We start from the raw sequence: 13,059 nt of genomic DNA on the forward strand, positions 1-13,059 counted from the left end.
ACCTCCTGGAGATTCGGAGACATAACAGGGCTGTTAGGTATTTTTTTGCTTTATAATTCCTCTATCACTTCTCTTATTACTAAAAATTAATATTGGGGGTGGGGGAAGCACAACCAAAATTCTACCATCTCAAAATCTTATAACGTGAAGACTTAAGAAATTCCACGTTTATTTTAATGTCCTTTTTTTTTTTTTTTTAAATATCTAGGAAAACAGATAACTTGCACCTAGAGTCTCTTCCTTCTCCTGCTGCTTGTTTGGTTCAGAATAGGTATTTTGTGGTCAATAGTCCATTCCGCTTTAACCAAGGATAAAGTCAAAAGGCATCTTCTTTCTCTTTCTACAGAGGACTCTTTTTCTTTCATAGATTTTGGAGAACAAGGCTTGTGTCTTCCATATACTTTTATTTTATTTATTTACTTTTTATCTTTATTGTTGAGAGTATTACAGATGTCCCCGCTCCCCACCGTTGACCCCTCTCCTTCCCACTCCCACCTCCCTCCTGCCTTCCACACCTATAGTCTGTGTCCATTGCTTATGCATATATGCATATAAGTTCTTTGGCTTTTTACTTCCCATCCCCCAACCCCCATCCCCCTTCCCTCTAAGATTTGTCAGTCTGTTCCCTACTTTCATGTCTCTAGATCTCTTCTGATCTTCAGCTTATTTTGTTCACTATATTCCACAAATAAGTGAGACCATGTGACTGGCTTATTTCGCTTAGCATAATTTCCAGGTCCCTCCATGTCATTTCAAAGGGTAAGAGATCTTTCTTCCTTACAGCCACATAGTACTCCATTGTGCATATGTACCACAGCTTTTTTTTATCCACTCATCTACTGATGGGCACTTGGGTGTTCCTAGGTCTTAGCTATTGTAAATAGTGCTGCTATGAACATAGAGGTACATATATTCTTTCTGATTGGTGTTTCAGGCTTCTTAGTATATATTCCAAGAAGTAGCATCACAGGGTCAAATGGCAGTTCCATTTTTAATTTTTTGAGGAAACACCATATTGTTTTCCACTGTGGCTGCACCAGTCTGCATTCCCACCAGCAGTGTACTAGAGTCCCCTTTTCTCCACACCCTCGCCAACACTTGTTTGATGATTTGTTGATGGCAACCATTCTGGCAGGTGTGAAGTGATACCTCACGGTCATTTTAGTTTGCATCTCTCTGATGATTAGTGATGCTGAGCATTTTTTCATGTCTCTTGGCCATTTGTATGTCCTGTTTGGAGAGGTGTTTATTCAGTTCCTCTGCCCCATCCCTCTTCCGCCCCCCCCCAAAGGTTTGTTTTTTTCTTTATTGATCTTAGAGAGAGAGGAAGGGAGAGGGAGAGAGAGAGAGAAACATCGATGAGAGAGAACATCGACTGGCTGCCTCCTGCATGCGCCCCACTGGGGATTTGGCCCACAACCTGGGCATGTACCCTGACCGGGAATTGAACTGGTGACCTCTAGGCTGATGCTCAACCACTGAGCTACACTAGCCGGGCTGCCCTCCTTTTTTAAAATCCTCACCTGAGGATATTTTTTCCATTGATTCTTTTAGATAAAGTGGGAGGGAGGGAGGGAGGGAGGGAGGGAGGGAGGGAGGGAAGGAGAGAGAGAGGGAGAGAGAAGCATCGATGTGAGAGAGACATCAATTGGTTGCCTCCTGCATAACCCTGGCCCGGGGCTGGAAACCAAACCAGCAACAAAGGTACATGCCTTTGACCAGAAATTGAACCCAAGACTCTTTGGTCCATGGGCCGATGCTGTAACCGCTAAGCCAAACGGGGCAGGACTCATTTTAATTGGATTATTAGTCTTCCTTTTGTTGAGCTGTATGTGTACTTTATTTTGGATATTAACCCCTTATCTGAGATATCATTGGCAAATATGTTTTCCCATACAGTTGGTTCTCTTTTTATTTTAATGCTGATTTCTTTGGCCATGCAGAAGATTTTTAGTTTGATGTAGTCCAGTTTATTATTTTTCTTTGTTTCTCTTGTCCTAGGCAATGTATCCATGAAAATTCTGCCACGTATGATGTCTGAGATATTGCTGCCTACATTTTCTTCTAGGATTTTTATGGTTTCACTACTTACATTTAAGTCTTTTATCTATTTTGATTTTATTCCTGTATATGGTATAAATTGGTGATCTAGTTTTATATTTTTGCATGTACCTGTCCAATTTTCCCAATTCCATTTATTGAAGAGACTGTCTTTTCTCCATTGTATGCTCTTGCCTCCTTTATTGAATATTAATTACATGCAATGTCTTGGGTCAATTTCTGGGTTCTCTGGTCTGTTCCATTGATTTATATGCCTGTTCTTGTGCCAGTACCAGGCTGTTTTGATCACAATGGCTTTGTAGTATAACTTGATATCTGGTATTGTGATCCCTCCAACTTTGTTCTTTTTTTTCAAAATTGGTGTGGCTTTTCAGGGTCTTTTTTGGTTCCATATAAACTTTTGGAGTATTTGTTCTAGATCTCTGAACTATGTTGGTACTTTAACAGAGATTGCATTGAATCTACAGATTGCTTTGGGTAGTATGGACATTTTAATGATTTTGATTCTTCTAATCCATAAACATGGTGTATGCTTCCATTTTTTAATATCTTCCTCTATTTCATTTTTTAGTGTCCTGTAGTTTTCTGGGAACAGATCTTTTACCTTCTTTTTTTAAAGTTTATTCCTAGGTATCTTAATTTTTGTGTTGCAATGGTAAGTGGGATTGTTTTTATTTTTGTTGTTTCCCTGTTGCAGTGTTCATTATTGATGTATAAGAATGCCATTGCTTTCTGGAAGTTAATTTTGTATCCTGCTACTTTGCAGAATTCATTTATTAAATCTAGTATTTTTTTTTATGGAGTTTTTAGGCTTTTCTATGTACAATATCATGTCATCTGTGAATAATGAGTTTTACTTCCCCCTTTGCAATTTAGATGCCTTTTACTTTTTCTTCTTGTCTGATCACTACGGCTAAGACTTCTAGTACTATGTTGAATAAGAGTGCCAAAAGTGGACATCCCTGTCTTGTTTCTGTTCTTAAGGGAAATGCTTTTTGTTTTTGCCCAGATGATGTTGGCTGTAAGTTTGTCATACATGGCTTTTATTATGTTTCTTTTGTTGTTGTTTTTATCCTCACCCAAAGACAATTTTTGATATTTTGTTCAGATAGAGTAGGAGGGAGAGAGAGAGAAACATCAACGTGAAAGGGACACATCAAGTGGTTGCCACCCCAACCAGGGCCGGGGACAAACTGCAACCAAGGTACGTGCTCTTAGCGGGAACTGAACCCGGGTCTCTCCAGACTGCAAGCCGACGCTCTAACTGCTGAGCCAAACCAGCCAGGGCTATTATGTTAACATATGATCCCTCTGTTCCCACTTTGTTGAACATTTTTATCAGAATAGGGTGCTGGATTTTGTCAAATGCTTTTCTAGCATCTATTGATATGATCATATGATTTTTATCTTTTATTTGTTTATGTGGTTTATCACATTTATTGATTTGTGAATATTGTACCAGCCTTGCATCCCTGGCATAAATCCCACTTAGTCATGGTGAATACTTTTTAAAATAAAATTCTGGATCTGATTTGCTAATATTTTGTTGAGGATTTTGGCATCTATGTTCATCAGGGATATTGGCCTGTAATTTTCTTTCTTTGTAGTGTCTGGTTTATCTGGTTTTGGAATTAGGATTACGCTGCCCTCATAAAAAGAGTTTGGAAGTCTTCCTTCCTCTTGAATTTTTTGGAATAGTTTGAGGAGAATGGATGTTAGTTCTTATTTGAATGTTCAGTAAAACTCCTCTGTGAAGCCGTCTGAACTCAGGCTTTTGTTTGCTGGCAGTTTGTTGATTAGTGCTTCAATCTTCTTAGTTGTTATTGGTCTGTTCAGATTTTCTCACTCTTCCTTGTTGAGTTTTGGAAGACTGTATGATTCCAGGAATTTGTCCATTTCACCTAGGTTGTCCAATTTGTTGGTGTATAATTGTTCATAGTATTTTCTAACAACCTTTGTATTTCTGTGGTGTCAGTTGTTACTTCTCCACTTTCATTTATAATTTTTTTTTAATCCTCATCCGAGGACATTTTTCCATTTTTTGTACAGACAGAGTGGGAGGGAGATAGAGGAAGAGAGAGAGAGGGAAACATCGATGTGAAAGGGACACATCGAGTGGTCGCCACCCGCACAACCAACCAGGGCCAGGGACAAACTGCAACCGAGGTACATGCCCTTAGCGGGAACCGAACCCAGGTCTCTCCGGACCGCAGGCGGACGCTCTAACCACTGAGCCAAACCGGCCAGGGCTATAATTTTGTTTATCTGGGTCCTCTCTCTTTGTTTCCTGGTGAGTCTGGCTAAAGGTTCATCAATCTTTTTTTTTTTCCCTTATTGATTTTAGAGAGAGAGGAAGGGAGAGGGAGAGACTGATAGGAATATTGATGAGAGAGAACATAGATTGGCCTCTTCCTGCCAGCCCCCCACTGGGGATCAGGCCCACAACTTGGGCATGTGCCCTGATTGAGAATCGAACCTCTTGGTCCATGGGTCAACGCTCAGCCACTGAGCCACACAGGCTGGGCAAAGTTTTATCAATCTTGTTTATCTTTTCAACAAGCTCTTGATTTCATCAATCTTTTGTATTGGTTTTTTTAGTCTCTAAGTCATTTATTTCCGCTCTGACTTTTATAATTTCTTCCTTCTACTTACTCTGGGTTTTTCTTTTTTGTTCATTTTTTAGTTCTTTAAGTTGTAGTGTTAGATAATCTATTAGAAATTTTTCTTGTTTTTTTTTGAGGTAGGCATGTAATGCTATGAACTTCCCTTTCAGGACTGCTTTCACTGAGTCCCAAAGATTTTGTGTTGTTGTGTGTTCATTTTCATTGATTTCCAGGATGTTTTTTCTTTCTTGATCTCCTTGGTAACCCATTCATTGTTTAATAACATGCAATTTAGCCTCCATGTGTTTGAATGTTTTTGAGTGTTTTTTGGTAATCTAATGTTTCTATGGAAATGCAAAGGTCTACGACACCCCTGATGAATAACGAAGGGCTTCCTCCACCTGAATATTGCCACCAGCTGGTTTTGGCTCAAGGATAGACAAATTGATTATGGGACACAATAGGAAAACAAACAAACAAATAAACAAACAAACAAGGAACAGACCAAGACATACAATGGACATTTTATTTATGACAAAATTTACAGAGGAGTTGCTAAAGGACCGCATTTTAATAGGTAGTGCTGGGCACTATCCAGAAAAGAAAATATTAAACTAGAGGGCTAAAAAAATGAATTCCCAGTGTAAGACTGTTATGGACTGATGTTTGTGTCCTGACCCCCTCTAGTGTGATAGTATTTGGAGGCAGTGCCTTTGGGAGGTAATTAGGTGTAGATGAGGTGATGAGGGCGGGGCCCTGTGATGGGATTAGTGTCTAGAGTCTTGCTCTGTCTCTGCCAGGTAGGGACACAGTGAGAAGATGGTGATTTGCAAGCCAGGAAGAGAGCTTTCACCAGAAAGTGCCAGCACCTTCATCTTGCACTTCTCTGCCTCTAAAATTGTGAGGAATAAATATCTGATGTTTAAGTCACCTCGTCTAGGTTGTTTTGTTATGGCAGCCTGAGCTGACTAAGACAAAGACCCACGTGAGAAAGCTTAAACAATACAGATCTTCAGAGACAATATTGGGAATCCTCAAGACCTCAGGGTTGGGAAAGTCTTTAAAATAGGACACAAAAAAGAACAACCATGAAGGAATAGATTGATAACTACAACTACATTAAAATTAAGATCCTTTGTCCATCAAAAGACACCATTAAGAGAGTGAAAATGCAAGCCAAAAATTGGGGGAAGACATTTGCAATATCCATAAGCAACAAAAAAATTGCATGCAGACTATATTAAGAACACCAACCAATCAATAATAAAAGGACAAAAGAGAAGTGGGCAAGGGAATTGCATATCTAAATGGCCAATAAAAATTGAAAAAAATGCTCAACATCATTAGTAATCCAGGAAATGCAATGAGATACCACTTTATGCCCACTAGAATGTCTAAACCTAAACAGTGCAACAAGACCAATTTGGAGTGAGAATATGGGACAACAGGAGCTCTCGTCACTGTTGGTGCATTTAGTTTAGAAAACACCTTGGCTTCATCAACAAAATTAGAACATTTGCATTCTTGTCATCAAGCAATTCCACTCTGGGTATATAAAATGTGTGCGAGTGTACTCCAAGACACATGTTCAACAGAGTGTATAGCAGCAATAATTTTTAAAAATATGTTTTATTGACTTTTTTAGAGAGAGAGGAAGGGAGTGAGATAGAAACACTGATGTGAGAAACATGTATCGATTGGCTTCCTCCAGCACACCCCCTACTGGGGATGAAGCCTGCAATCTGGGCATGTGTCCTGACTGGGAATCGAACCGGTACCTCTCAGTCCATGGGTCAATGCTCAATCCATTGAGCCACACTGGCTGGGCTAGCAGCAATATTTTTTAATAGCTCAAATTGGAAACGACACACATGTCCATCAAGAGCCTTGTGGCATATTCATACAATGGAATACAAAAATAAATAAATGTGGAATCTTAAAAGTATAACATTGATCAAAAGAAACTAGACACAAAAGATTATATACTGCACAATTTTGTTTATATTTTCTGTAAAAAAAAAAGACAGCAAAACTACAGAGTAGTGTTTAGGTTAAAAGCATAAGGAGAGGAAAAAAAAGTGATTATATTTACATAAAAATAGGGGTTACTTTTGAGGAGAGAGGAATTTGTGTTTTGGAAAGGGCTTGCAGAGGCTTTCTGGGGTTCTGGTAATGTTCTCTCTGACCTGGGAGATATTTCCATGGGTGTTAGATTTAATTTTTTAGACTTTAATTTATATTTTACCTGGGTTTCTGCATGTCGCACACCACAAAAAGGTTAAAATTATTATTTTCTTTAAAATCCCAGGCAAGACAATGAGATAAGTGCACATTGCCCAAGTTAATGATCTTTGCAAAAGTACTTCTACAAATTCAGACACTATATCTCCAGCTTCAGGAGTCCCTTCTATTGTCGTAATAGTAACAATAATAATAGTAGCTAATATTTTTGTCAAGCACTATTATAAATGCTTTTCACATCTTATTGCATTTAGTCATTATTCACCCTAGGAGGCAGGTACAGTTACTATTCTCATTATATAAATGGGAATACAGGAACAGAGACGCTACCAGACAGCCCATAAATGACACAGTCAGAAGTGAAACAAGGGTTAGAACTCCAGACTCTGCACTGTTAATCACAACATGGCAGCTTCAGCCCTCCCATTGCCCCAACATCAGAAAGGATGCTTATCCCTGCCAGTTTGATTCTGGCTTTAGAGATGCAGCGCTGAGAGTAGAGAAGGCTCTGAGGTCATACTGCTGAGCTGCTTTGGCCCCATTTGGATATGAGCTACTGGTCCCAGATACAGTGAGTGATAACTGCTCGTGAGCATTAAAAGCAAGAGGCTTGTCATGTCCTAATAAGATCATTTCCTGGCCAGCATAGAGCAAATCATTGCAAATTCGTGGAGCTTATAAGTCTTTAGTGAGCAGCAGCTTGGATTTCCTCTTGAGGTGAAATGTACTGTTATCTTAATCACTCCATGATGAAGCTCATTTTCTTTGTGGATTTTTAAAAATTGCCTTTGCAGTGAATTCTGAAAATGTTTAGCGGCGTGCTAGATGTCATAAAACAGGACTTTTTCTCTCTGAAATGAGATTTAACATTTACCTTAATTAAAAAATATTGTTTTTAGTTAGCCTGAAGAAAGCCTTAACAAGATATTCATTTGTGAGAAGGTATAAAAATGGAGGGATAAATAGTAGGTAAATGGTACAATGTCACAGACTACAATAAATACATATTAACTACTACGTGGTGCAAAGGAGTTTAGTAGAATTTGAAGTAGAAGAGAAAGAAGAAGAAGAAAGAGAAAGAGGAGGAGGATGTGGAGGAAAGAGAATAAAAGATGATGATGAGCCCTGGCCGGTTTGGCTCAGCGGTTAAAGCGTCGGCCTGCGGTCCAGAGTGACCCAGGTTTGGTTCCCGCTAAGGGCGCGTACCTCAGTTGCAGTTTGTCCCCGGCCCTGGTTGGGTCATGCGGGTGGCGACCACTCGATGTGTCCCTTTCATTTCAATGTTTCTCTCTCTCTTTCTCTCTCTCTCTTTCTCCCTCCCACTCTATCTGAACAAAAAATGGAAAAATGTCCTCAGGTGAGGATTAAAAAAAAAAAAAAGATGAAGATGATATGGTTGTAGGACACAGATTATTCATCTGAAATAACCCTCAGAAAGCAACACACATTTCAAATGACATGCCACCTCACAGAACTGCTCAGAAATAGTAGAGCCTGTATTAGACTGGCTTTTGGTGCTCTGGGATCCTATTAATAACTAGAACAAAATTGTGCTTATTTACCAGGCTTATGTGTCCTCTGAATAGTACAGATCTGATCTTTGAAAAACACACACATTTACATAGCAAATGATTTGAAACAGCCAGTATTAAGTGATATTATTGTGGAGGTGTCAACATAAGAAATGTTCAGAACTTTGAAGCATTTTGTGAATTTATTTGAGCCCAAACTGTCGACAGCTGCTGGGAAGCAAAACCTCAATGGATTGAAATAATGCTCCCGAGAATGGCAGTTTTGCACCTTATTTTATTTATTTATTTGTTTGTTTGTTTTTCACCCTCACCAGAGGACATTTTTCCATTTTAGTTCAGACAGAGTGGGAGGGAGAGAGAGGAAGAGAGAGAAAGACAGAGAAACATTGATGTGAAAAGGACAAATCAAGTGGCTGCCTCCCGCAAGACCCCGACTGGGGACGAACTGTGACCGAGGTACGTGCCCTTGGCCGGAATTGAACCTGTGACTCATTGGTCCACGGGTCGATGTTCCAACCACTGAGCCAAACTGGCCAGGGCATTTTGCACCTTATTTTGTATGTAACAATCCAAAGAGAAGATGTAAGTGAGTTACATGAAATCCACCAGTGATAGACTAGGGAGGTGGGAGAAAGCAAAGCGGGGAAACCTCTGGGATTGGATGAAAAGTAAAATGATAGACACATACATCTTTTACATAGGTGGGTACAGGATAGTTCACTCAATAACAGTGACGGGATTTGTGATCTCCACAGAGTGTTGCCTGTGCTTTGAGGGGTTCGGAAAAAGGAAAATTACCTTGACATTCTAAAGATATGTTATTGTAGATGCAAAAAGACAACAGACAGGCTCAGTTAAGGTAGAGATTGACCTTGGTCAGGGAAGATGACAGCCTAGGACATGACTACCTGCCCTAAACTGCTTTCGGTTAAAAAGTTTTAATTCCAGACCATCCCTTGTGGTTACTTTAGGTCTTTGAGTTTGCAAGGCCACCACGCAGGACTCCCCTGAGCTTGTCAGGTTAGCGTGTGGCCCCTTTTAATCCACAGAGGCTTGGTTGTTTTCCATTTAGGCTGAAAGCTGGACTAACACATTTCACCCATTTATATTCTTTCTTTCTCAGTCTGCCTTTTGTTCTTCATTTCCTGAGAGAATCAATCCTCCTGTAGAAGGAGCCATGACAAGGGCATGCCGTACTTTAGTAAAGATTATAGCTGTGTTCAGGAAGTGCCCAGTGTCAACAGGAAGGTTAGAAAGGATTTCTTTGCCGGCTGTGTTTCCTTTAATCCCATTTTCTGTGCCTGGAATAGGATCAGGGCTCAGGGAGGGGTAGAAGGAGGTCTGGGATAGAGGGGGGAAAGCAGGTCAGTGAACAGTGTGTGCCAACACTTTCCAGAATTGCTCTGTCAGCCTTTAGTGAGGACACTTTCAAGCTATGAGCTGCAGTGTTAAAATATCACTCTGTCGGTGGAACTCTCTAGTACGAGTTAAGTCACTCTCCCTGATGGAAGGGGAGCTACGTTTTGCTCCACTCCTATTTTGTGCCAAGCACTTTATTTTATTAAAAAAATCTTCTCAATTGGTTTTCTTTTAACATAGCTAGTGTTAGGACATAGAAAAAACATTTTTACACTTTAATCATCATGCTTCTTGTACTTCTGATACCCAAGTAGAATAGTTGAGTGACAGCAAGAAGTGGTAGGAAAAGAGTAACATTTACAGTGAGACACTCCTAGGTTCCAATCCTGCCTCTGGCTTTTACCAAATGGGAGCCTTGGGCAGGCTCCTTCATTTTTTCCGAGCCTGTTTGTTCATCTGCAGAACGGCAAGTAGCTCTACAATTAATTGCCTGTCTTGCAAGGAGGTTTTGAGAATTGAATGAGGAATGCAAATGAACAGCTCAAGAACCTTGTGGTAGGCACAGCATTCATCCTATAGAAGCTAGAATTATTTTTATTTTCCTATCCAAAGAGATATTTATATATAGGTGAGGACTAAACTTTGATTCTCACTTCTTTTTCTATTTTAAGGTAATGTTATCCTATTGGCAAGGCAAAGGGGTAGGAACCTCAAATATTCATAAAAAGTCTTCTTTGTAGGCTTAGGATAACAAGAAAAAAGAAAAAGAGAGAGAGAGAGAAACCAAAAAGAAAAATAAAGACAGGAAGAAGTTTACATTAGTTTTGTTTCTCATGTTCTATTTATTTTTTTCAAGATAATTCAATTTGACTTTTATTTATCATGATCATTAGGTTTTGCCTTTGGACACTGATGTTCTTAGTCATTCATTTTTCTTTCAAGATTTTTTTTTTATATACTGAGTATTGACCCTTTGAGGGACAGCAGAATTTATTTATTTATTTATTTAAAAATATGTTTTTATTGATTTTTTTTTTTTTAGAGAGAGAGGAAGGGAGAGAGAAAAACATGGATATGAGAAACATGGATCAATTGGCTGCCTCCAGCACGCCCCCTACTGGGGATCGAGCCTGCAACCCAGGCATGTGCCCTGACCTGGAATCCAACCGGGACCTCTCCTTCCATGGAATGACACTCAATCCACTGAGCCACACTGGCCAGGCGCAGAGTTTATTTATTTATTTGTTTGTTTGTTTGTTTGTTTTATATTTTTTATTTTTAAGGTTTTTTTTCTTTATTGATTTTAGAGAGAGAGGAAGTAAGAAGGAGAGAGAGAGAGAAACATCGATGAGAGAGATCATTTATTGGCTGCCTCCTGCATGCTCCCCACTAGGGATTTGGCCCACAACCTGGGCATGTGTCTTGACCGGGAATAGAACCGGCGACCTCTTGGTGCATGGGTCGATGCTCAACCACTGAGCCACACCAGCCGGACTATCTATCTATCTATCTATCTATCTATCTATCTATCTATCTATCTATCTATCTATCTTGGTACATGCCCCTAGCGGGAACTGAACCCGGGACTCTTTGGTCCGCAGGCTGATGCTCCAACCCCTGAGCCAAATTGGCCAGGGCTTTTTTTTTTAGAGTTTACTTTTTGACCTAAGTTTTTTTCTCCCCCAACATCTATCTTGAGAAACGAGGAAGAAAATAGTGCCAGAATGGCCAAATTTGAAACCTGTTTAAGACAACACATGAGGCAGCATTTGGTCCCACATTGGATCACAACACTGTATCTAAAGGTGATCTGTTTCCAGGAATCCCTGCTGTTTGCAGGGAGTGGAATGTGTCTCCATGCTGAAATGGCCGCATTCACGCTTTAATCAAGCTAGTGCTGGGAATGGGTGAGGCATGTTTGATCAGACCCGCTGGGAATGAGCGATGCCCTCCTGATCGAGGGGTCCCTTGCCCGGAGAGAATAGCTCTGCGAGAGCAGTGTCTGCTGCCACCAGCCTGCGAGCGGCTGGTCACCATAGAGGGTTTTTTTCCTTCCTGAGAATGTTTGCAAATGGAAGAATTATTCTATTGACTCCATATCTCATTACAAAATCCATCTCGTGGTCAGTTTCTAATGAAAGTGGGAAAGGGAGAAAGAGAGGGCGAGAAGAAGGAATGAATCTGCTCAGAGGGGTTGAAGCTTTGCACAGTGTCTGTCTCTCCTCCGGGCCTCTCTCAAAGCTCTTACAATCATATCCCCTGGGTGAGGTGAATTCCAGATAAATTGAGGAGCTGTGTCTCCATGGGAACAGCATGGAGAGAACAAAACAGGGAATAAAGTTAATATTTATAGCCCATCGCTGTTGATTTTATGTGCTGGCTTTATTCATTAAGTTATCTCAGGGCCGTGTAGAGGACAGGAAGGTACGTCTCATGGGTGCCTTAGTTCCCACATCTGTTTTTCCATTCTGTTTCTAACCCATCCCTAAAATGCCAAGCACCAATAGTGAATACTAGCTGTAGAGTTTATCTGTAGACCTCTCTTTGTGTTTGGTAGACGAGTCGCAGGCTTTGGAGCCGATGTAACCTGGGTTCAAATCCCTGCTCTGGCACCAACATTGGTTTCCTGGCCTCTAATACAGGAATAATGATACTTACCTTCACTGGCTGCTGGGTGGATTCAAAATAGTGTAAATCCCTGAGTCTGGTGCACAGTCGGCCCTTAACAAATGGCTGCTATTCTTCGTATTATTGTTGACCCTCTGCTCACTTAAGTAGTTCTCGTCACATTAGAGCTTGCATCTAAAATTGGAAGAAAACATTTTATAATTAACCATTGGGATTCTTCAGGCCTATGAAGCATAAATAACTTTGTTTTCAAGGTCTTATTGCCTTGACGTATGTTTTTAAAATATCTTGTTATGCCCTGGCCGGTTTGGCTCAGCAGTTAGAGCATCAGCCTGCGGTCCCGAGAGACCAGGGTTCGGTTCCCACTAAGGGCGTGTACTTCGGTTGCAGTTTGTCCCGGCCCTGGTTGGTTGTGCGGGTGGCAGCCACTCGATGTGTCCCTTTCACGTCGATGTTTCTCTCTTTCTCTCTCTTCCTCTCTCTCCCTCCCACTCTACCTGAACAAAAAATGTAAGAATGTCCTTGGGAGAGGATAAAAAAATAAAACATAAAAATAAAATAAAATATCTTGTCATGTTGCCTATGACTTCTCTGTTTTACTGTTATTTCTAGGCTGTCAGACAGGCTGATTTCAT

This window comes from Molossus molossus, unplaced genomic scaffold, assembly GCF_014108415.1.
Source record: "Molossus molossus isolate mMolMol1 unplaced genomic scaffold, mMolMol1.p scaffold_m16_p_8, whole genome shotgun sequence".
Lineage (NCBI taxonomy): Eukaryota > Metazoa > Chordata > Mammalia > Chiroptera > Molossidae > Molossus > Molossus molossus.